This window comes from Bubalus bubalis, chromosome X (assembly GCF_019923935.1).
Source record: "Bubalus bubalis isolate 160015118507 breed Murrah chromosome X, NDDB_SH_1, whole genome shotgun sequence".
Classification (NCBI taxonomy): Eukaryota; Metazoa; Chordata; class Mammalia; order Artiodactyla; family Bovidae; genus Bubalus; species Bubalus bubalis.
The window spans coordinates 114,284,570-114,308,903 of NC_059181.1; the positions used below are offsets into that span (position 1 = coordinate 114,284,570).

The 24,334-nt window shown below is 36.3% G+C and overlaps 1 long non-coding RNA gene across 6 annotated transcripts; it reads right to left on the minus strand.

Moving 5' to 3' along the window:
* Positions 1-764: 764 nt before the first annotated feature.
* On the minus strand, positions 765-24,254 carry LOC123331751. Of its 6 annotated transcripts, none has more exons than XR_006640615.1 (5): positions 24,191-24,254; positions 22,968-23,105; positions 22,477-22,552; positions 7,369-7,487; positions 765-823 (listed from the first exon to the last, which is right to left on the minus strand). It is a non-coding gene; the product is annotated as an uncharacterized LOC123331751 (long non-coding RNA). The 6 variants fall into 6 exon arrangements; XR_006640614.1 differs by lacking the exon at positions 24,191-24,254 and adding an exon at positions 24,055-24,189; XR_006640613.1 differs by lacking the exon at positions 24,191-24,254 and adding an exon at positions 23,437-23,541.
* Between the last annotated feature and the right edge of the window lie 80 nt (positions 24,255-24,334).

Consider the following 24,334-nt stretch of genomic DNA (forward strand, 5'->3'; position numbering starts at 1 on the left):
TCTCTGAGACCACATTGACTACAGCACATCAGGCTTCACTGTCCATCCCCAATTCCCTGAGCTTGCTTAAAATTCAAGACCATCAAATTGGTGATGCCATCCAACCATCTCATCCTTGTCGTCCCCTTCTCCTGTGGCCTCCAATCTTTCCCTGCATCATGGTCTTTTACAATGAGTCTGTTCTTTGCCTCAGATGGCCAAAGTATTGGAGCTTCAGCACTAGTCCTTCCAATGAATATTCAGGACTGATTTCCTCTAGGATTGACTGCATTTATTTCCTTGCAGTCCAAGGGACTCTCGAGAGTCTTCCCCAACACCACACTTCAAAACAATCAATTCTTCAGTGCTCAGCTTTCTTTATGGTCCAACTCTCCCATGCATACATAACTATTGGAAAAACTTAGCTTTGACATATGGACCTTTGTCGGTAAATTAATGTCTCTTCCTTTTAATACACTGTCTATGTGGTTCATAGCTTTTCTTCCAAGGAGCAAGCATCTTTTAATTTCATGGCTGCAGTCACCATCTGCAGTGGTTTCAGAGCCCAAGAAAATAAAGTTTGTCACTGTTTTCATTGTTTCCCCATCTATTTGCCATGAAGTAGTGGGACCTGATGCCATGACTTTTGTTTTTTTGAATGTTAAGTTAAACTTACTTTTTCCACTCTTCTCTTTCACCCTCATCAAGAATCTCTTTAGTTTCTCTTTGCTGTCTGCTTTAAAGGGTAGTATCATCTGCATATCTGAGGTTATTGATATTTCTCCCAGCAATCTTCCAGCTTGTGCATCATCCAGTCTTGCATTTCTCATGATGTACTCTGCATCTAAGTTAAATAATCAGGATGATAATATACAGCTTTAACATACTCCTTTGTCAGTTTGGAACCAGTCTGATGTTTCATGTCTGGTTCTAATTATTGTTGCTTGCCCTGTATACAGATTTCTCAGGAGGCAGGTAAGGGGGTCTGGTATTCCCATCTCTTTAAGAATTTTCCATAATTTGTTGTGATCTACACAGTAAAATGCTTTAGTGTAGTCAGTGAAGCAGATGTTTTTTTTCTGGAATTCTGATCTCTTGTTCCTCTGCCTTTTCTTAGTTAAGCTTGAACATCTGGAAATTCTTGGTTTGTGTACTGTTGAAGCCTAGCTTGGAGAATTCTCAGTATTTTTTATGTAGTGTTGAGATTACCCTATCCCCATAGTCATTTAAAATCAAGTTCCTTCTTACATTAGTCTGGATTTGTTTTATTTAATTGTAAAAATGGACATAAATTCCTTGGTGTAAAGTTTATTTCCCACTTAACAGGTGTTAATTCACCCCCTGCACTGTTTCAGGCACTGTCGTGGGTACAAGTCACACATCAGTAACCAATATCCACGATCCTGCTCTAATGGGGCTTACATTCTAGTCAGGGAAGATGGAATGTTAACATTAATGACTAAATAGTGAAATATACAGTATAGAGAGAACCTTATGAGTTATGAGAAATGGGGAGTTTTTCCTCCCTAGAGGTTAGTGAGGGAAGGCCTTTTAAATCCAGGACTTTTGAGCAAAGACTTAATTAAAGACATGAGGGACTGACCTCAGGTTATCTTGGGGAAATAATTTTGGGGAGAGGAAATAGCCAGTGCAAAAGACCCCCATTGGTATTGTCTGTGTCCTTCCAATAGAACAAGGAGGCTGGTGCAAGTGGGACCAGGTGAGGGAGGACGAGAATAGGAAGTGATGAGTTGCTGGTGTGAGAGAACAGGGCAGGAAAAGGAGGAATGTAATATTAAACCTATTTTTCCACTTATATAATGAATTGGTTTACAGCACACAAACCACGATGGACATGAGTCTGAGTGATCTCCCGGAATTGGTGATGGACAGGGAGGCCTGGCGTGCTGCGATTCATGGGGTCACAAACAGTTGGACATGACTGAGCGATTGAACTGAACTGAACTGAACTGAACACAAACCACACTGGGCTGTGGTGGTAAAGAGGAGAGGCATTTGTCCTAAGTCTGATGGCAAGGAAGTGGGGGAAGGGTACTTTTAAGTAAAGACGCTGGAGCTGAAGCCTGAACCACCTAAAGTAGATAGATCACCAAGTGAAAAGGTGTGAAAGTGCTTCCCAGACAGTGGGGGAGAACCTACAAAGGCACCAAGGCACCGACGCCCAAGAAAGCTGTTTATACATGCATTAAATATGACTGGAATCTAAGGTATGATGGGGAAATTGTGAAGAAACATGGCCTTGGAGGAAAAGAGAAGAACTTGAAGGGACACCTGGGCATATGTTAATTTAATGTCTGGGTTATTCTGCTTCAAAAGAGCATTATTAATATTTTCTAATTGTAAATATATTCTCGAGGCAAAGCAATATGGAAATGCAAAAATAAGTTTAAAAATGAAATTAGAGAACACCAATAAGTGTGTCAATAGAAATATATATTGTTTATTCTGTTTGTTGTTCTACCTAAATGTTTATACCATATATATTATATATGGTATATAATGCTAAATATATACATATAATACACATATATTTGGATGAGCATATATACATCAGTGATTTTTTTTTAATTTATACAAATTGAATCAAACTATATGCTATATTGTAGCCTTCCTTTTCTATACAATATACTGGGAGAATTTTTCCATCTCAACAAACATGTAACTGCCACTATTTCTGAGGATTACTATAGTGTTCAAATGCTTGCTTATCCCATACTCCATGCAAGTGCTATGAAGAGAGGAACCATGTGTGTCTCGTTCACTGGTTGCTTCCATATCTTTTCTATTGTAAATAAGGCTGTAATAAACATTGGGGTTCATGTATCTTTTCAAATTAATGTTTACTTTCTTCTGATATATAACTAGGAGTGGAATAGCTGGGTCACATGGTAGTTCTATTTTTATTTTTTAAGAAACTTCCATGTTGTTTTCCATAGTGCACAAATTTATAATCCCATCAATTATGTACAAGGGCTTCCTTTTCTCCACATCCTTGCCACCATATGTTATTTTCAGACTTTTTGATTTGATGATAGCCATTCTGACAGCTGTGAGGTGATATCTCCTAGTAATTTTGATTTCTATTTCTCTGATTATTAGTGATGTTCAGCATTTTTCCAAATGCCTATTAGCTCATACTGTAAGAAGTCTTTCTGATCTGGTTCTTTAAGTTAATTTGAAAAACGTTCAAGTTCTTACAATCATCAATAGCATGTTCCTTTTTATTGTTGAATAGTTTTCCATTGTATGGATGCACCATTTGTATATTGGTTTACCAGTTGAATAACATTTGAGTTATTGCCGGTTTGGGGCTATTATTAATAGATCCATAATAAACATTGGCATGAAGGGTTTTATGTGAACAGAAATTTATGTTTTACATGGGAATTATTTAGGAATGGGATTATACAGCTTTACAGTGTGTAGATATCTATGAGTAATGAAAAACATTTCCCAAAGTGTCTTTATAATTTTGCATCCTTATGAGCAATTTGTGAGAGTTTAAGTTTCTCTCTTTTCCTGATAGTAGTTTATGTTCTCAGTTATTTACTTTCTTTTATCTGAGATTTGCATACTGAATTTGCATTAAGTACTAATTACTAATTAATTCATTTTTATGTGTTTATGAGTCATCTGTATATCTTATGTCATATCTTATGTCAACTGATTGCTATTCAAATATTTGTCCACATTTTTATTGGTTTATTTGTTCTCTTATTAATGACTTTGGGAGTTCTTATATATTATGGTTATAATATATATTATATATTTATATATTATATATATATAATATACATGTATTTGCATAACTACATCAAGATAGAGGACTATTCTGTAACCATAAAGGAATTCCCTAATACCACAGTCTTGTAACTGCATTCTTTTTCCATAACCCCTTACGACTACTGAATTCTTTTCCATGTCTCTAATTCTGTCATTTTGAGAATAATATATACATGGAATCATAAAGTATATGTCTTTTTGAGATTGGCCCTTTTTTTACTTTGGCATGCACTTGAGATTCATCCAAGTTGTTATGTGTAATAATATTTTCTTCCATTTTATTGATGAGTAGTGTTACTGGTATGGTGTTATGGTTATATAACTATGGTTAAACCTAACCATTCACTCATTGAAGGACATCTAGCCTGTTTATGCTTTTAGCTATTACAAACAAAGTTTCAATGAAAATTCATGTAAAAGTTTCATTTCTCTAAAATAAATATGCAGGAGTACAACTTCTGGGTCAAATTATACTTGCATGCTTATAGCATGTTGTATAATAAAGTATCAAACTGTTTTCCAGGATAGCTATACCATTTTATACTCTCACAAGAAATGTGTGAATGATCTAGTTTCTCTGCATCCTTGCCAGCTTATTGTGTGGTCACTTTTTAAAAATTTGTAGCCACTTTGATAGATATAGAGTGATTAGAACTCCTTATAGTTTTAATTTGCATTTCCATAATAGCTAATATGCTTAACATCTTTTCCTATACTTATTTGCCATTTCTGTAACTTCTTTGGCCAAGTTTTTGTTCAAGTCTTTCAATTATCATGATCATTTTCTAATGAGTGTCTGTTTTTACTTGATGACTTTATAGAGTTTTTCATAAGTGTTTTTCCTTCCCAATTAGTTTCCATACAATTATATTTATTGCAGTTTTTCACATGTAAAATTACTAATATTTTATGTTTAGGCATTCAGATACAATGAATTTGGCCTAAATTTGAGAAATATTAGTTTTCTTATGGTTTTCTTCTAGAAATATATATTTTTACATTTTCTATGTATGTTTGTTTTTCCACATATATGCCAATATATAAATTTATAAGTATCTCTGTGTAAGTCATAATAGTATACATAGGCTACATCCTATATATAGGATACACCTATGGAAAATATTCTACTTGTTTTGCTCTTTGAGGAGGACCTTATTTCTTAAAAATAATTTTAATAAAGGAAATGCAGGGAAGTCAACTATTGATTTACAGAATAGACAGGGTTTCTTGGTAAGACAGCCAGTCAAAAGTCTGTTAAGAACCAGTATTGTCGTACAGCTGACTCTAAGCATTTTATAAACATAAAGCTAATTTTTATTAATGTTTAGTTATGGAGCTTCTATAAATAGGAAAGTATTATTATATATTAAATTCCTACATTAAGAGCTTTGGAAAAACGTTCAATCAGAAAATCATAGAATATACTGATGATATTGCTGTAAGTGCAGGTTGGAGCTGACATTCATCAATACTATATAGAATTGCAGTGTTTAAAAGTTTGGGGATGAGACTACGGAAAGGATCAATATCATTCTTAGTATTGATCTACATAGAAATATAAATTATGCATCAGTAGTTGTATCAGTATAATTAAAAATAGACTGAAGTCTGCAGGAAAAATATTGATGTCTACATTATATATCACAAACTAGAAATATGTCTTCCATTTTAGTTATGCAAGATCTTCAGAAATGAATAGCCTTTTAACGACAAATGGAATTGAAGACCGGTAAAAGACGCTTACTCCTTGGAAGAAAAGTTATGACCAACCTAGATAGCATATTGAAAAGCAGAGACATTACTTTGCCAACAAAGGTTCGTCTAGTCAAGGCTATGGTTTTTCCAGTGGTCATGTATGGATGTGAGAGTTGGACTGTGAAGAAATCTGAGCGCCAAAGAATTGATGCTTTTGAACTGTGGTGTTGGAGAAGACTCTTGAGAGTCCCTTGGACTGCAAGGAGATCCAACCAGTCCATTCTGAAGGAGATCAGCCCTGGGATTTCTTTGGAAGGAATGATGCTAGAGCTGAAACTCCAGTACTTTGGCCACCTCATGCGAAGAGTTGACTCATTGGAAAAGACTCTGATGCTGAGAGGGTTTGGGGGCAGGAGGAGAAGGGGACGACAGAGGATGAGATGGCTGGATGGCATCACTGACTCGATGGACGTGAGTCTCAGTGAACTCTGGGAGTTGGTGATGGACAGGGAGGCCTGGCGTGCTGCAATTCATGGGGTCGCAAAGAGTTGGACACAACTGAGTGACTGAACTGAACTGAACTGCAGAAGAGAACATATTTCATCATTTCACTTGCTCCATCATGACTGAGGACAAATTCTGAAAGTTCTATATAGTAGTGCAAAAAATATGAACTTGACATTCACATAGCTCTAGATCAGAATTCAAATCTGGCTTCAGGTTATAACTCAAGGCAACTTAAACTTTTTAAGTTTTAGTTTTCTTATCTGTAGTTTGTATACTAGGTAACATTTAATTTTTAAGAGTGTTGTAAGGGTTAGGTAATATAATGTTTGTAATTGTTTCTATCCCTATGGTTTCATGTAGCTCTTGTTTGTTCATTTTAACTGTTGTATTTTGAACATTTTGAACAAAGTTTGCATTTTTAATAAATCAAATGCCTTTCTCTATTCTTGTATTCTTTTGTGTCTAGCTTCATTTGTGCTATATTACACAATTTTAATATTCTATACACATGTTGCTGTGTGTACTAGTTTTTTCTCTTAGTTATGTTATATTCCATTATATAAATATCTTGTAATTTATGTATTCCATTCCACTATTGCATATATATGGGTTGCTTCCACTTTTTGACTTTTATAAATAATGCTTCTACATTCTTGAACATGTCTTTAAGTGCATATGTACACATTTCTTTAGGATATATACATAACACTGGAATTACTGAGTCATAAGGAATGCATATGTTCAGCATTCATAGACATTTCAAAATAATTTTATATATTTATTTTAATGATATATAGTCATATAACCATGAATTGTCTTATTTCTATATATCTGTATCAGTATTCCATATTGTTATTTTATTTCAACTGTCTAGTATCTATATAGTGGTATTATATCAAGGACTTAATTTGCATTTCTTTTTTGACAAATGGGCTTGAACACTTTTTCCTGCATTTATTGTCCATATGTATATTCTTTTGACTCAAGTACCTGTTCAAGTATTTTGCTTATTGTGCTGTATCTTTCTTAAAGCTGTGCACAGATGTTTTATATATTCTGGATACAAGGCCCTTGTCAAGTATATATATATATATTGCAAACATCTCTCTGTCACTTGCATCTTGCTCTTGATGTCTTTTGATAAACAATTCACAATTTTTACCACAGTTCAATTTAAATTTTATTATATAGTTAGATCTTTTTGTGACCTCTTTAAAATATCCTTTCCTACCCCAAGGTCAAAAATATGCTTTCCTATATTTTCCTTAAAGAAAGATCATTAATTCACTTTTTATATTTAGATTTGATTTTGTGTATGTGATGAGGAAGGGCTCAAGCTTCATTGTTTCCATATGTATGTTAAATTGATCTGATACCACTTACTGTAAAGATCATCTATCTTTCAGTTCATCACAGTGGAACCTTTGTCATTAATCAGGTGATTGTTGTGTATGGTTCTTCTTTTGGTACATCCATTATTTTCCATTGGTCTGTAAGTATATCTTTATACCAAAATAAAAAAAAAATATTACTTTAGTTTTATAAATGCATATCTGGTAGTAAAAGTTCTCTAATTTTGATCTTCATGATTGTCTTACCTGTCCTTAGCCTCTGCATTGCCAATAGGTTTTAGAGTTATTTTGTCAATATCACAAAGAAACATGTTCATATTATACTTTGAATTGAACTGACTCTACTTATCAATATGGAAAAAATATCTTTACAATATTGAGCATTTAAAACCATGAACAAAGTTTATTCCTTCATTTATTTAGGTCTTCAACTTACTTTAGTCATATTTTCCACCATCCTGTCTAGAAGACTTATGCATTTTGCATTAGAGTTATTTCTAGGTGTTTGATATTTGATGCTGTTGTAAATGATATTTATTTTTAATAATTTTTTATTTTATAATTTTTATTTTAGAATTTATTTTAATAATTTAATAACTGTTTTTAAATAATTTAAGTATATAGAATCAAGACAAACTTTCACATATTAACTTTATATACAAGAAAACATGATAAATTAACTTAATTCTAATAGTTTCTATGTGAATATTTGCATTTTCTAAATAAACAATTATATCATCTTCCATTTTATGTTTTATTTTAATTTCTTACTAATTGCACTAGTAATTAGTTTGAAGTGTTGATAGCACAGATCTGTCCTATTACTTATCTTAAAGGGGAATAGTCCAAGATTTCACCATCATGAATGATGACTACAAGGGTTTTATACACACACATGCACACAAGAATATTGTTAAGTTGCCACAAATCAAGGTATTCAATTAGGACATTCAATTAGAACAATGAGCCAAGCTGAAAGTAACAATTAAACCTCTATTCACTTACTGTGACAGTACAAGCAAGAAGTAAAAAGGAGGTACCAGCTCCCTAGTTTTTCATTTTCCCTCACAGAATAGCACCAGGTGAAGGTAGATGACATGAAGGACACACAGGGGAATTGTCTCACTGCTAAGGTGCCCCAAACTAAGAGTTCCTGCCTCTTTATGAACCCAGGGCCTGGGAGAAAAGGGAAGGACTAAAAATGGTAAAGAACTGAGTCAAGGTGGAGAAAAGTGCCTCAGCCAAGACACCAAGATTAGATCTTTTCCAAGGACTTGGAAAGTGCTTCAGGCACTTTGTAAAGCTTTTTTTGCTTTACAAACCCATTAAGGTTTGTAATAAAGTCTCTGAATAGAGGCAGAGGGCTAGAAATGCCGCTTTGCATATAATCAATGATGGACCAGGGAGATCTCAGTCTTTGACTACAATTCCCTTGATGAATTAACCACTGTTGTGTATATGAAGAAATAAGCTCATACATTTCATATAAACTATACTTTGTTGCACATAAAACTACAATGATGCTAGTACATAACATATCACACCTTTAACTGGGTTGGTGTAAGTTGAAATTCCACACTTTTATTATGTTAATATCAAGTACTGAAGATTAGAAATCGAACAGGAGATACAATACCTGATAACAAAGAAAAATAAAGGAACCTGAGAATACTATAAATAGTTATACACCAACAAATTGGATAAGCCAGAAAAAAAAGATACATTTCAGAACCTACAAGGTTCTGGAAACTACAACCTACCAAGGATGAATCATGAAGAAATGGAAAATCTGAACAGACCAATTACTAGTAAGGAAGTTACACAATTTATCAAGAATCTCCCAACAAGGAAAGTTCAGGACCAGAAGGCTTCACTGGTGAACTGTTCCAAACACTTGTGGAAGAATTAATACCAATAATCCTCAAGCTCTTCCAAAAAAAATAGAAGAGTAGTGAGCACTTCCTAACTCATTTTATAAGGCAAGCATTACATTGATACCAAAGTCAGATAAGACATTGCAAGAAAAAATATTATAGGCTGGTATCACTGATAAACATAGATGCAAAAATCCTCAATCAAATATTAACAAACTGTATTCAGTAATTCAAAACAGCATGGAAGTTCTCCCAAAAGTAAAAGTAGACATACCATAAGATTCAACAGTCTCATTTCTGGGTATATTTCCAAAGGAAATGAAAAGAGAATTTTGAAGAGATATCTGCACTCCCATGTTTGTTGCAGCATTATTACTAGCAGTCAAGATAAGACAACAATCTAAGAGTCTATCGACAAATGAATGAATAAAGATGTGGCATATTTACACAATAGAATATCACTTATCTATGAGAAAGGAGGAGATTCTGCCATTTGAGATAACATAGATGGACCTTAAAGGCATTATGCTAAGTGAAGTAAGTCAGAGAAGACAAATACTGTATGATCTCATTTATATGTGGAGTTTTAAAGAGTTGACATTGTAGAATCAGAGAGTAAAATGGTGGTTACCTGGGGCTGAGGGAAATGGGGAGATACTAGCTAAAGAGTACAAGTTTCCATTTAGAAGATGAATACATTCTGGGGCTCTAAAGTACAACATAGTAATTATAGTTAAGAGTACTGTATTAAATACTTGAAAGTTGCTAAGTGTGTAGACCTTAAATGGTCTCACCACAAAAAAAGAAATAGTAATTGTGTGACGTGTGTGAAGTGTTAGCTATAATGCTACGGTGGTCATCATACTGCAATATATTAGTGTATGAAATCAACATGTTGTGCACCTTAAACTTTCTCAATACTATATGTCAATTATATTTCAGTCAAGCTGGGAAAAAAATAGTTCTTAAAAAAAAAAAAAGTCTCTAGATTCCATCTTCACCACTCTCAGTCTCTTAAATCTCTTATTTTGCAGGAATCGAGTTTCCCCATCATGAGGCAGGCCTGTGAAGAACTTCCTGTAGTAAGAAACTGAGATCTCTGAACAATAAGATAAGTACTTCTGGCAACAGACACCTCCTTTCCCCATAATAAAAAGAAAAGAAAGAAGCCTCCTGAGAGACCTCAAGCCAGAGGCATTCAAGTAAGCTTTGCCTAGATTCCTGACCCACAGAAAATGAGATATTAAGTATTTGTTATTTTAATCTGCTATATATTTGGTAACATGTTATACAGCAATAGACAAACAATACAGGCACACAAGAAATAAAAGTTGGAAGCTTTTCTGTTCTTCAGTTCAGTTGCTCAGTTGTGTCTGACCCTTTGCAACCCCATGGACCGCAGCACGCCAGGCTTCCCTGTCCATCACCAACTCCTGGAACTTGGTCGAACTCATGTCCATCGAGTTGGTGATGCCATCCAACCATCTTATCCTTTGCGTCCCCTTCTCTTCCTGCCTTCAATCTTTCGCAGCATCAGGGTCTTTTCCAAGAAGTCAGTTCTTTGCATCAGGTGGACAAAGTACTGGAGCTTCATCAACAGTCCTTCCAATGAATATTCAGGACTGATTTCCTTTAGAATTGACTGGTTCTTAACTTTCTGTTCTTAACTCTAAATTTAAAAGGAGGAAAAAGTGGTGGGGGTGAAGTCTAGTGAGAACTAGGTCCAGAGAACATGGACACCTGACTGGAGCTAGAAGTTTAAAAAGACCCAGTCGTTGCCAGAACCTCAGCAGGGAGGAAGTGGCCTTTATTCCCTCCTGCCTTCCTACCTCCTACCAGTGCCACCCACTGGTGGCTACAGAGTTGAAATGATACAGAGCTGAGGAATAGATCAAGGAAAACAAAGGCAGAGGATGGATGTGGATGGAGAAGAGCCAGCACCAGCATCATATTTACAATACACTGAAATATAACTACCTGCTCAGATTGAGAAAATAGAGGTATCTTATTGTAGAAAGTGAAGTGAAGTGAAGTGATTCAGTTGTGTCTGACTCTTTGCAACTCCATGGACTGTAGCCTACCAGGCTCCTCTGTCCATGGTATTTTCCAGGCAAGAGTACTGGAGTGGGTTGCCATGTCCATCTCCAGGAGATCTTCCTGACCCAGGGATCGAACCCAGGTCTCCCACATTGTAGGCAGATGCTTTACCGTCTGAGCCACCAGGGAACAGGAAGAAAAAATTAGCATATTACAAAACTTCTTATTAAAGCATTTTTCCTCATATTTTCTGCCATTTATTGGTTTTTGTTATTGAAAGATTAATTATAAAATAAAAAAATGGACTTTCCTTGAAAAATCTCTACCTCTAAACGTATATAACATAATAGGAAATGTTCGGAAATTAAAATTTATTGTGAAAATAAACAAAAAGAAACTTTTAAAAGAAGAATATTCTTGAGCATGACAAGTGGGAAAGTCTTGAATTGCCTCGGAGACAAATCTTCCTTTGAATTTCAGAGATTTGTAACATCTCTCATGTAGCAAAAGGAAGCATGAGATTTTTGCCAAATTTTCAAAACAATCATTGTTGTGTTTGCAAACAGTTTGTGATACTAACCTGAAATGATGTAAGTACTCAAACAAAAAAGTTTCATAAACAAAAATAATGTTTTTTATTCTTTGCAGGTTTACTTCTAATAGGAGAAAATGAGAAAAAACTTCAAAATCAAACAATATTTAAAAATGAATTTTGGCTAAAGAAAGCCTATTACAATCAGGAGTGTATGATCCAATGCAAGGTATATTCAGTACAATGGTGTAGGCATAGGCCTGAATGTAGTGGGCTATGAAGCCCATGGGAATTAAAGATGAATATTGAACAAATGAGGGTGACTCTTTTATAGACCTGCCCTCTACACAAGAAGAAAGATCATAGAGGACTTAAATGGGAAAGTAAGCATTTTTGGTTTTAGGAAAAGAATGTTAAAGGTTTTTAATATAATGGTAAAGAGAGAGTAATAGATAAAAAAGAAGTGGAAAACTGGGTTGGAAAGACTTCCACATGGGTATAAAAGGAAAGGGTTAAGAGGAAAACAAGAGACAATGTCTGGGAAAGGAGGAAAGGAGACAAAAGTGCAGTTCAGCCCCTGCAGATTTCTTCTGTAGCAATTCTGGATGAACATCTTAGACCTCAAAGTGGAGAAAGAAAGCATCTGGATAGATTAAACTTTCATGCTGAGCTCATGAAACAGAAGGACAAAGGGCCAAGGAGTAGAGAATAATAATTAGAAAGATAGGCAATGAAATGATGGATTGTGTAATATGTAAATGTAAAGTATAAAAGAACTGGAAAGTTAAGCAAGTATGACACATGATGGATTGAACAGGAATTTAAATTGCAGGATAATCTGTTCTGAGAGATTATAAGGATTAGGTTGTTGAACATGTACTAACATGTACTAATCTGATGGGTAATATTTAGAGAAACAGATTATCAGTGGTGTGAAGGAGTTCAAATAAGTGAAAACTACAGTGTTATGGAGGCTTTCAAAGTGGACACAACATTCCTTGGATAATGGCAAAGCTTAAGGCAGAAAGGAAGATGGGATAAGGTACCAGTCTTCAAAAGTGAGGGAACAATGACCAGAATGTTGATAGATGAGCATAACAAGGATAAATATAGAACAGTATTGCCAGATGGTGCTGTCAGAGTCGGACACAACTGAGCGACTTCACTTTCATGCACTGGAGAAGGAAATGGCAACCCACTCCAGTGTTCTTGCCTGGAGAATCCCAGAGACAGTGGAGCCTGGTGGGCTTCCATCTATGGGGTCGCACGGAGTCAGACACAACTAAAGCAACTTAGGAGCAGCAGCAGCAGCAGCAGCTGTCAGAGTAGTAGTTGTTCTACATTTATTCAGTTCGACAGTTTTTATTGAGCTCCATGCTGCAGTTTGTGGGATCACAAAGAATCGGACATAACTTATTAACTGAACAACAATGATAAGGATGGGCTTCCCAGGCGGCTCAGTGGTAAAGAATCCACCCGCCAATGCAGGAGGATGTGGGTTTGATCCCTAGATTGGGAAGCTTCCCTGAAGGAGGGCATGGTAACTCACTCCAGTATTCTTTCCTAGAGAATCCCGTGGACAGAGGAGCCTGGTGGGCTACAGTCCAAAGGGTCACAAAAAGTCAGACACAACTGAGCACACACCCATGGTATGCATAAACATTGGGGATCCAATCTGTGTAAGATATTCACTAGACACTTAAGATCTTAAGCAACTAGTAACCAGGATATATTTTAGGAAGAGCTTATACTGCACAAATAAAGAGACAAAATTATTTGAAGGACATTTTTTTTTTTTTTTTAAGAAAAGAAACACATGCATGCAAGGGAATTCCCTGGTGCTCCAGTGGTTAGGACTCCACCAACGGCCCAGGTCCAATCTCTTGTTGGGGAACTATTAAGTTGGTGCAACAGTAATTATGATTTTGCATTGTTGAAATTTGCCATTTGATATTGGAATACATTCTTAAATGTGGTTATGCTATACATCATTTTAAGGCACATTTCTTGCTTTATGTTTTTTTGTTTGTTTGTTTGTTTTTTGCTAGTGACATTACTTGCTGCATATTTTATATTTATTTTAGACTAGGGAATTGGTGTTAGACAAAAAGCAAATTTGAGCAATTTTCTTATTCCGGTCCAAAATGGGTGGTAAAGCAATACAGACAACTCACAATATCAACAAAGCATTTGGCCCAGGAACTGCTGGTTCAAGAAGTTTTGAAAAGGAGACAAGAGCCTTGAAGATTATAAGCACAGTAGCCAGCCATCAGAAGTTGACAACAACCAATTGAGAACCATCATCAAAGTCGATCCTCTTACAACTACATGAGAACTTGGCAAAGAACTCAACATTGACCATTCTACAGTTGTTTGGAATTTGAAGCAAACTGGATAGGTGAAAAAAGCTCAATAAGTACGTGCTCCATGAGCTGGCTAAAACATAAAAAAAATTGTCATTTTTGAAGTGTCATCTTCTCTTATTTTACACACAAACAATGAACCATTTCTCGATCAGTTTGTGATGTGGAATGAAAAGTGGACTTTATATGATAACCGGTGATGATCAGCTCAGTGGTTGGGCCAAGTAGCTTCAAAGCACTTCTCAAAGCCAAACTTGCATGGAAAAACCATTTATGGTTACTGTTTGGTGGTCTGCTGCTGGTGTGATGCACTACAACCTTCTACATCCCTGCAAAATCATTACATATGAGAAGTATGCTCAGCAAATTGATGAGAGGCACTGAAAACTGTGATGCCTGCAGCTGGCATTGGTCAATAGAAAGGCCCACTTCTTCTCCATGACAACGCTGGACCACACATTGCACAGCCAATGTTTCAGAAGTTAAATGAATTGGGCTACAAAGTTTTGCCTCTTCCTCTGTATTCACCTGACCTCTTGCCAACTGACTACCATTTTTTCAAGCATCTTGACAACTTCTTGCAGGGAAAATGCTTCCACAACCAACCAGCAGGAGGCAGAAAATACTTTCAAAGAGTTTGCCGAATCCCGAAGTACGGAATTTTTCACTACAGGAATAAACAAACTTACTTCTCATTGGCAAAAACACATTGATTTTAATAGTTCCTATTTTTATTCATAAAGATGTGTTTAAGCCTTGTTATAATTATTTCAAGTTCACAGTCTGAAACCGCAATTACGTTTGCACCAACCTAATGAGCTCCTGCAAGCCACGTGGCTTAAAAAAAAAAAAAAAAAAAAAAAAAAGACAGAAAAGAGAAAGAAATACATGCTAAGACAACTGGTATCAGGAATGTTCTTAGGAAGCAGATTCTAAGAATGGGAGATATAGAGTTTGGCCACTCCCAACTGGAGGGCAAATCACTAGTTGTAGGTTGCATGTTAATATTCCCTGGAATGTTGAAGTAGTTATTCATCTGTGGTGAACTTAGAGGGGGTCCAAGTGAAAGGGAATGTATTGGCTTATGCAATCTCTCTTGCATTTAAGAAAAAAGGGAGAAACTGTAATAACATTTGTACAATGTGGTGGTCATTGTTCAGGGCAGGTGATACTTTGCAAAGAAAAAAATAACAAGTTCTGTTCAATCAATCAAGTTCTGTACAATCAATCACCAAATGAAGGCACAATATAAGTTAGATGGCTCCTTTTCTGTTAGTTGCTCAGTCATGTCTGACTCTTTGTGACCTCAGGGACTGTAGCTTAGCAGGCTGTTCTGTGCATTGAATTCTCCAGGCAAGAATACTGGAGTGGGCTACCATGCCCCTCTCCTTAGCAGTGTGTAAAGAGACTCTCATCTGCTACCACAGGTCTGACAGAGCTAAAGATCAGACTCAGGACTTAATTGCTGCAATCACCACAATTTCAGAAAAATGTTGAATGGATTCTTATGCTGGGCAAGTGGCCTGTCCAAGTCAAAGCTCTAAAAGGTAAAGAGTTGGAAGCTGAAATATGGAATAGTGATACTTGTGCAAATGAATTTGAGAACCTCTAACTTCCAGAATTTCTTCAATCCTCAGCCTATAGAATTGGTTCATGGTGTCATTAAAAAATAGCTTCCTCGCTTGCCTTTTTACTGTGCAGAGAACCTTTACACTGTGCAGAGGACCACAGTGTTATGTGCTCTCTTTGAACACATATTCCTGTGTCCACAAGACCAATATCTATATTCAAATCTGTGCATGGACCCTAGAACTAATAAGTAAGCATAAGAAGGTTGCAGAATACAAGGTCAACAAATAAAGTCAATAAATTTCCAAACTAGGTACACCATTTTACATCTTCACCAGCAATGCAAGGTGTTTTTAGTTTTTCCATATCCATGCTAACACTTGTCATTATTCTTTTTTTTGTTTGTTATTTTTTTCCTTAATTTTTGTTTTATATTGGAGTATAACTGATTAGCAGTGTTGTGTTAGTTTCAGATGTACAACAATGTGATTCAGTTATACATATACATGAATCTATACCTTTTCAAATTCTTTTCCCATTTAGGTTATTAAAGAGTATTGAGCACAGTTCCCCATGCTATATACAGTAGGTCCTTGTTAGTTATCTATTTTAAGTACAGTAGTGTATACATGTCATTTCAAACTCCCAATCTATTTCTTCCCCTACCCTTTCATCCTGGTAACCATAAGTTCATTCTCTAAGTCTGTTTCTATCTTGTAAATAAGTTCATTTTTATCACTGCTTTTTAGATACCACATATAAGCAATATCATATGATATTTGTCTTTCTCTCTCTGACTTACATCACTTAGTATGATAATATCCAGGTCCATCCACACTCTCTGACATAAATCATAGGGCTATCTTTTTTTCAATCCATCTCCAAGAGTAATGGAAATAAAAACAAAAGTAAACAAATGGGACCGAGGTAAACTCAAAAGCTTTTGCACAGAAAAGGAAACCAAAAACAAAATGAAAAGACACCCCACAGAATGGGAGAAAATATTTGCAAATGATGTGACTGACAAAGAATTAGTCTCCAAATTTTACAAGTAGCTCATACAGCTCAACACCACAAAAACAAACAACCCAATAAAGAAAAAGAAATAGGCATACCTAAATAGACATTTCTCCAAAGAAGACATACAGATGGCCAAGAGGCACATGAAAAGATGATCAATAAAATATAGGTCAAAACTATAATGATATATCACCTCACACCAGTCAGAATGGTCATCATCCCAAAATCTACAAACAATAAATGCTGGAGAGGGTGTGGAGAAAGGGAACTCTCCTACACTGTTGGTGGGAATGTAAATTGGTACAACCATTATAGAGAACAGTATAGAGAGTCCTTAAAAAACTAGGAACAGAACTACCATATGACCCAGGAATTCCACTTCTGGGCATATATCCAGAGGAAACCATAATTCAAAAAGATGCATGCACTGTAATGTTCATTACAACACTGTTTACAATAGTCAAGACACAGAAGCAACCTAAATGTACATTAACAGACGAATAAAAAAGACACAGTACATATATACAATGGAATATTACTCAGCCATTAAAATGAATGGAATAACATTGTTTTTAAAAATTACATCCACATAGTGGGTGTGAAAAGGTATCTCATTGTGGTTTTGATTTGCATTGCTCTAAAGACTAGTGATGTTGAGCATCCTTGATGTGCTTATTGGCCATTTTTATATCTTCACTGGATAACTATTCAAGTCTTTTCTCCTTTTTTTGTGTTACAGGCATGTCTCATTTTATTGTGCTTTGTAGATATAGTGGAGTTTTTTACAAGTTGTAGGTTTCTGGCAATCCAGAATTGTTGGATGATAGCATTTTTCTAGAAACAACATATTATGTAAATCAAGATATGTACATTTTTTCAACATAATGCTATTGCATACTTCATAGACTACAATATAGTATAAACATATGGTATATGGAGTAAAGGAAATATACCCATCTGAATGCAGAGTAGCAAAGAACAGCAAGGAGAGATAAGAAAGCCTTCCTCAGTGAACAATGCAAAGAAATAGAGGAAAACAATAGAATGGGAAACACTAGAGATCACTTCAAGAAAATCAGAGATACCAAGGGAATACTTCATGAAAAGATAGGCACAATAAAGGACAGAAATGGTATGGACCTAACAGAAGCAGAAGATATTAAGAAGAGGTGGCCAAAAAAAAAAAAAAAAAAAAAAAAGGAGAGGTGGCAAGAACATGCAAAACAACTATACAAAAAAAGATCTTCATGACCCAGATAACCACAATGGTGTGATCGATCACTCACCTAGAGCCAGACACCTTAGACAGTGAAATCAAGTGGGCCTTAGGAAGCATTGCTATGAACAAAGTTAGTGGAGGTGATGGAATTCCAGCTGAGCTATTTCAAATCTTAAAAGATGATGCTATGAAAGTGCTGCACTCAGTATGCCAGCAAATTTGGAAAACCCAACAGTGGCCACAGGACTGGAAAAGGTCAGCTTTCATTCCAGTCCCAAAGAAAGGCAATGCCAAAGAATGTTCAAACTACTGCAAAATTGCACTCATTTCACAAGCTAGCAAAGTAATGCTCAAACTCTCCATGCCATGCTTCAACTGTATGTGAATCGAGAACTTCCAGAAGTTCAAGTTGGATTTAGAAAAGGCAGAGGAACCAGAGACCAAATTGCCAACATATGTTCGATCATAGAAAAAGCAAGAGCATTCCAGAAAAACATCTACTTCTGCTTCATTGAATATGCCAAAGCCTTTGACCGTGTCAATCACAACAAACTGTGGAAAATTCTTAGAGATGGGAATAGCAGACCACCTTACTAGCCTCCTGAGAAACATGTATGCATGTCAAGAAGCAACAGTTAGAACTGGGCATGGAACAATAGACTGGTTCCAAAGAGGGAAAGGAGTATGTCAAGGCTGTATATTGTCACCCTGCTTATTTAACTTATATGCTGTGTACATCATGCGGAATGCTGAGTTGGATGAAGCACAAGCTGGAATCAAGATTGCCACAAGAAATATGAATAGCTTCAGATATGCAGATTACACCACCCTTATGGCAGAAAGCGAAGAGGAACTAAAAAGCCTCTTGATTAAAGTGAAAGGGGAGAGTGAAAATGCTGGCTTAAAACTCAACATTCAGAAAACTAAGATCATGGATTCTGGTCCCATCACTTCATGGCAAATAGATGAGCAAACAATAAAAACAGTGATAGGCTTTATTTTCTTGGGCTCCAAAATCACTGTAGATGGTGACTGCAGCCATAAAATTAAAAGACACTTGCTTCTTGGAAGTAAAGCTATGACCAACCTAGACAGCATATTAAAAAGCAGAGACATCACTTCGCTGACAAAGTTTTGTATAGTCAAGGCTATGGTTTTTACTGCAGTCATGTACGGATGTGAAAGTTGGACCATAAAAAAAGCTGAGTGCTTGTTCATTGCAGCACTATTTACAATAGCTAGAATGTGAAAGCAACCGAGATGTCTTTTGACAGATGAATGGATAAAGAAGTTTTGATTCATATACACAATGAAATATTACTCAGCCATAAAAAGGAACACATTTGAGTCAGTTCTAATGAGGTGAATGAACCTAGAACCTATTATACAGAGTGAAGTAAGTTAGAAATAGAAAGATAAATATCGTATACTAATGCATATATACGGAATCTAGAAAAATAGTATTGAAGAATTTATTTGCAGGGCAGCAGTGGAGAAACAGACATAGAGAGACTATACATGGACATGAGGAGAGGGGAGGAGAGGGTGAGATGTATGGAGAGAGTAACATGGAAACTTACATTGCCATGTGTAAAATAGATAGCCAACATGAATTTGCTATATGTCTCAGGAAACTCAAACAGGGGCTCTGTATCAACCTAGATGGGTGGGATGCAGCAGGAGATGGGAGGGAGGATCAAAAGGGAGGGAATATATGTATAACTATGTCTGTTTCATGTTGAGGTTTGACAAAAAACAACAAAATTCTGTAAAGCAATTATCCTTCAATTAAAAAAAGAATAAATTTTGTTTTTTAAAGCTGCACACCAAAGAATTGATGCTTTTGAATTGTGGTGTTGGAGAAGACTCTTGAGAGTCCCTTGGACCACAAGGAGATAAAACCAGTCCATCCTAAAGGAAATCAGTCCTGAATATTCATTGGAAGGCCTGATGCTGAAGCTAAAGCTCCAATACTTTGGCCACCTGATGGGAAGAGCCGACTCATTGGAAAAGACCTTGATGCTGGGAAAGATTGAAGGCAGGAGGAGAAGGGGATGACAGAAGATGAGATGGTTGGATGGCATCACTGACTCAAAGGACATGAGTTTGAGTAAGCTCCGGGAGATGGTGATGGACAGGGAAGCCTGGTGTGCTGCAGTCCATGGGGTCACACAGAGTCGGACATGACTGAGTGACTGAACTGACTATCCCTCCCTCATCCGCTGCCCTGCTCTCTATGATGTAGTGGCTGACACCCGCAGCCTGTAATTTGTAAACTCACTAACATTTTGCTGCCATCTTGGTTCAGCCAACTGTAGGCACCAGCAGGAGATTACAATGCAGATGAATGAAGCAGCTAGAGTTTTTCTCCTTTTTCCTCTAGATCAGGTGGCTCTCATTCCATGGCTACATTTTCTCCATGGCTTCAACTCCCTTAAGACTGGCCCACCATGCCTCCAGGTCCTATTGAATGCAACAATTAGACTCCAGTAATACTACCATCTTTCTTTTTCTTCTCAGGATAGAGGTGGGAGTGACTTCCTCAAGTTGCTAATTGTTGAGTTCCCCAATTCTCCCTTGTTCGGTTTTTCTATCAGTTGTGAACCTGATCCCCTACATTAAATTCCCTGTGTTATATCTTTACTGTAGTTTCTATTTGCCTGGACAATCCCTGGCTTTAACATGTGTGACCAATCACAGTGACAGATTTTCTAGCATTAAACTTATTCACCTTCATGGGATAAACCCAACTCAGTCACTGATAGTCAAATATGTTCATGTCTGTTATAATTAATAACCCAAAACCAAACACCCCTGGATCATGAAACCTCCTCTTAATATTCTCTTTTGTCCTCTTTAAATCCTACTCAAAAATGTTTTTACACACTTTAGTGTGTGTGTATATATATATATATATATATATACATATATAGATTATAATAGCATAAGTAATAATGATATATTCAACTTGCAAAATTTTTAAGCAGTACACATGAAGCTATATAATACTATCTGTATGATACAGCTCAAGTGATGCTCAGTGAGAAATGTATAGTTTTCAATAGATGTCTTAGAAAATAAGAAATATTTAGAACAGATAAATACCTCAAGAATGTACAGAGTTAATAGCATATTCAATCTAAAGAAATAGAAACCAGGAAATAATGAAGATAAATGCATAAAAATGAAATAGAAACAGCAGAGCCAATTAACATAAGTTTTTATAAGATGATCATATTTGCAAATATGGTTACTAAAAAAAGATCAGGACAAAAGCATGACATAGACTTGTACAAAATTTAGATGAAGAGATTTTAATACAAGGGAACATAAGTTCCCTCAGGATAACCACACGGTGGACAAAGAAATGTTTCCACATATAGAGGTTATTTCAGCTAGTAGAGTAAGAAAGAATGAGAATGAACATTCTGTGACCCCTAAAGGATTGATAAACGTAATAATCATGGACTGCTGACATCTTCACAAAGAAAGACCAGGCATTATACACCTCCTAATGGAAGTATACCACACAACCTAGAGAGTGGTCTTCTGAAAGAAAGAAAACAAACTTTTCTAAGGCATACCCACAAAAAGGGAGAGGGGAAATTATGCAACTCATTTTCCCCAGCCAGCTCTCCTTGTTTCAGAAACCAAATGAGGACATTGCCCTCCATCCCCATGAAAAGAATACTTGAGCAAAGCTCATTCACGTAGTAATAAATAGCATAAAATAGCATAGTCAACAAAGTAGTGAATTCAATGAGCAAATGGGCTGTGCCCAAGAAATGAAAATATGATTTAACATTAGAAAATATTTTCAGTTGTAGTTCCATACAATAACAAATTAAAAGAGAAAAAAAAAAATGATTGTGCCAATGGATATAGAAAAAGCCTCTGAGAGAAATCCAACATGAGTTAATGGTACAAACTTCTAGCAAACTTAGAAAGAACTTGCTTTTCCTAAATTCTACACCAAATATACTCAGGTGTAAAATGTTAGAAGTATTCTCATTCAAGTCATGAACAAGACATATATTCTCACATCTACCGATCAAAATTGCACTGGAACACAAAGCCAGAGATACAGATACCAAAATGAATAAGGTATATAAATATTGTAAAGAGATTACTTGTAACAATATCATCATCTGCCTAGAAAATTAAAAGGAATCACTGTGTAGAATATCCGAATAAATAAAAGACTTCAGAAAGAACATGTATGGGAGATCAGTCAATACAATTAAGTGAAAAGCCTTGGCACACAAAGGCCATAATTAATTACCCCATGTAATAGACAAAATCCCATTCACAAATTAGCACATGTAACAGCAACAAAATCCAGAATCCATCTAAGAGGAATTACAAATCACACAAAAATTGTATATGATATCTTTAAGAAGGCAAACATAAAACTTTCCTGATAGATTAAGATTTTTTTTTAAGTCCCCTCAAAATCAAAATACGCCATGTTCACTAATGTGAAACAAAATACGGTAAAGGCGTCAATTCTCCTTGAGTTACTTACAGATTTAGTGACTTACGTATACTTGCTAAAATGTCAATCAAGTTTGGGCTGCTGTCCTCCACTCCCAAAATCAAACCTGGAAAACCACAGAAGGGAGAATGAAAGAAAATAAAAAATGTTGTATTAGTCTCCTAGGATTGCTGTATTAAACTACCATGAACTGGGTGTCTTAAGTAACAGAAATTTATTCTCTTACAGTTCTGAAAGCCAGATGCCCAAAATCAATTCCATTAGGCTGAAATGATGCTACTGGAAAGGCCACATGCCCTCTGGAAACTGTAGGCTGGCGGTCCCCAAGCTTTTGGCACCAGGGATCAGTTGTGTGGAAGACAAATTTTTCCATGGACAGAGGGAGGGATGGTTTCAGGATGATTCAAGCACATGACATTGTGTACTGTATTTCTAGTATTACATCAGCTCCACCTCAGATCATCAGGCATTAAACCCCAGAGGTTGGGGACCCCTGCTCTAGGGGAAAGCCCATTCCTTACCTTTTCTAGCTTCTTGTAACTTCTGGCATTTCTTGGCTTATGGGAACATGACTGAAATCTTCAAGGTCAACATCTCCAAATAGCTCTCTGCTCCATCTTCACATTGCCTTCTCAGCTTGTCAGTTCTCCTGCCTCTGTCTTGTAAGGAAACATGTGATTCTATTTAGGACCCACCTGGATAATCCAGGCTAATCCCCCCATGGAAAGATTCTTAATTATGTCTTTAAAGACCCTTTTCCCAAAGAAGGCTCTAGGGATTGGAATAGGAGCTCTTTGGGAGGGCCATTTTTCAGCCCACCAAAAATATCAACAACTAAGTCTAAACAAAAAAAACATGAAAAACCCTTGGTGGAGAAAAAAGACGTGGTACTTGGTGAGAGGGTGGGAGGTGGCAGACAAGTTTGTGAAGGTCCATAGCCAAAAATACACCTCAAATGAAGGGAGGTGGGAGGAATATTTTTAAACATACCACCTCAGCCCACAGAGGCCAGTAGGCCCAGGGAAGTTTCAGGAAAAATTAGGTTGATTGATGCAGTATGACTCCAGAGCCTGTGTTAATCACCACCTGAAATCACTTGAGTGAGTGAAGCCTGGCCTTGAAAACATATTTTTTTTTAATTTATTTATGTTTTAATTAAAGAATGATTGCTTTATAGAATTTTGTTGTTTTCTGTCAAACCTCAACATGAATCAGCCATAGGTATACATATATCCCCTCCCTTTTAAACCTCCCTCCCATCTCCCACCCCATCCCACCCCTCTAGGTTGGTACAGAGCCACTGTTTGAGTTTCCTGAGGCATACAGCAAATTCCCATTGGCTATCTATTTTACAAATGGTAATGTAAATTTCCATGTTACTCTCTCCATACATCTCACCCTCTTCTCCCCTCTTCCCGTGTCCATAAGTGAAAACATATTTTTGATAAAAAGAATGTTCTAAAAGGGGAATAGCAACTATAAGGGTGAGACACAGACACAAACAGATCCTTCATAAAAAGATGCTTCATAAAATATAAAAATAAAATATATTCATAAAATATATTCCTTAATATCAACGAAGCTTAAGAAAAATGGAAATCACTATACTGGATAATTCAGTGTGAGAACTTCAAAAGAGCAGGATCTCCCCCAAATCACACTGCTCTCCCACTTCAGTGTAGGAAATAAAGTATTAGAACAAAATGTTTCCAAAGTTTTATGTCTGGCTGGTGAAGAGACCCACAGGAAGAGGAGCTGTTTTTCTGAATATCCACCACCTGTCATGGGGCAGTGCTCCTCTCCCATCTAGCATCTAGCTTGGGAACCGAAACCTTTCTCTGGAAGGTTTGCAGCTGAGCAAATGCATCTCAGCTGGCAGAAAAGAAGG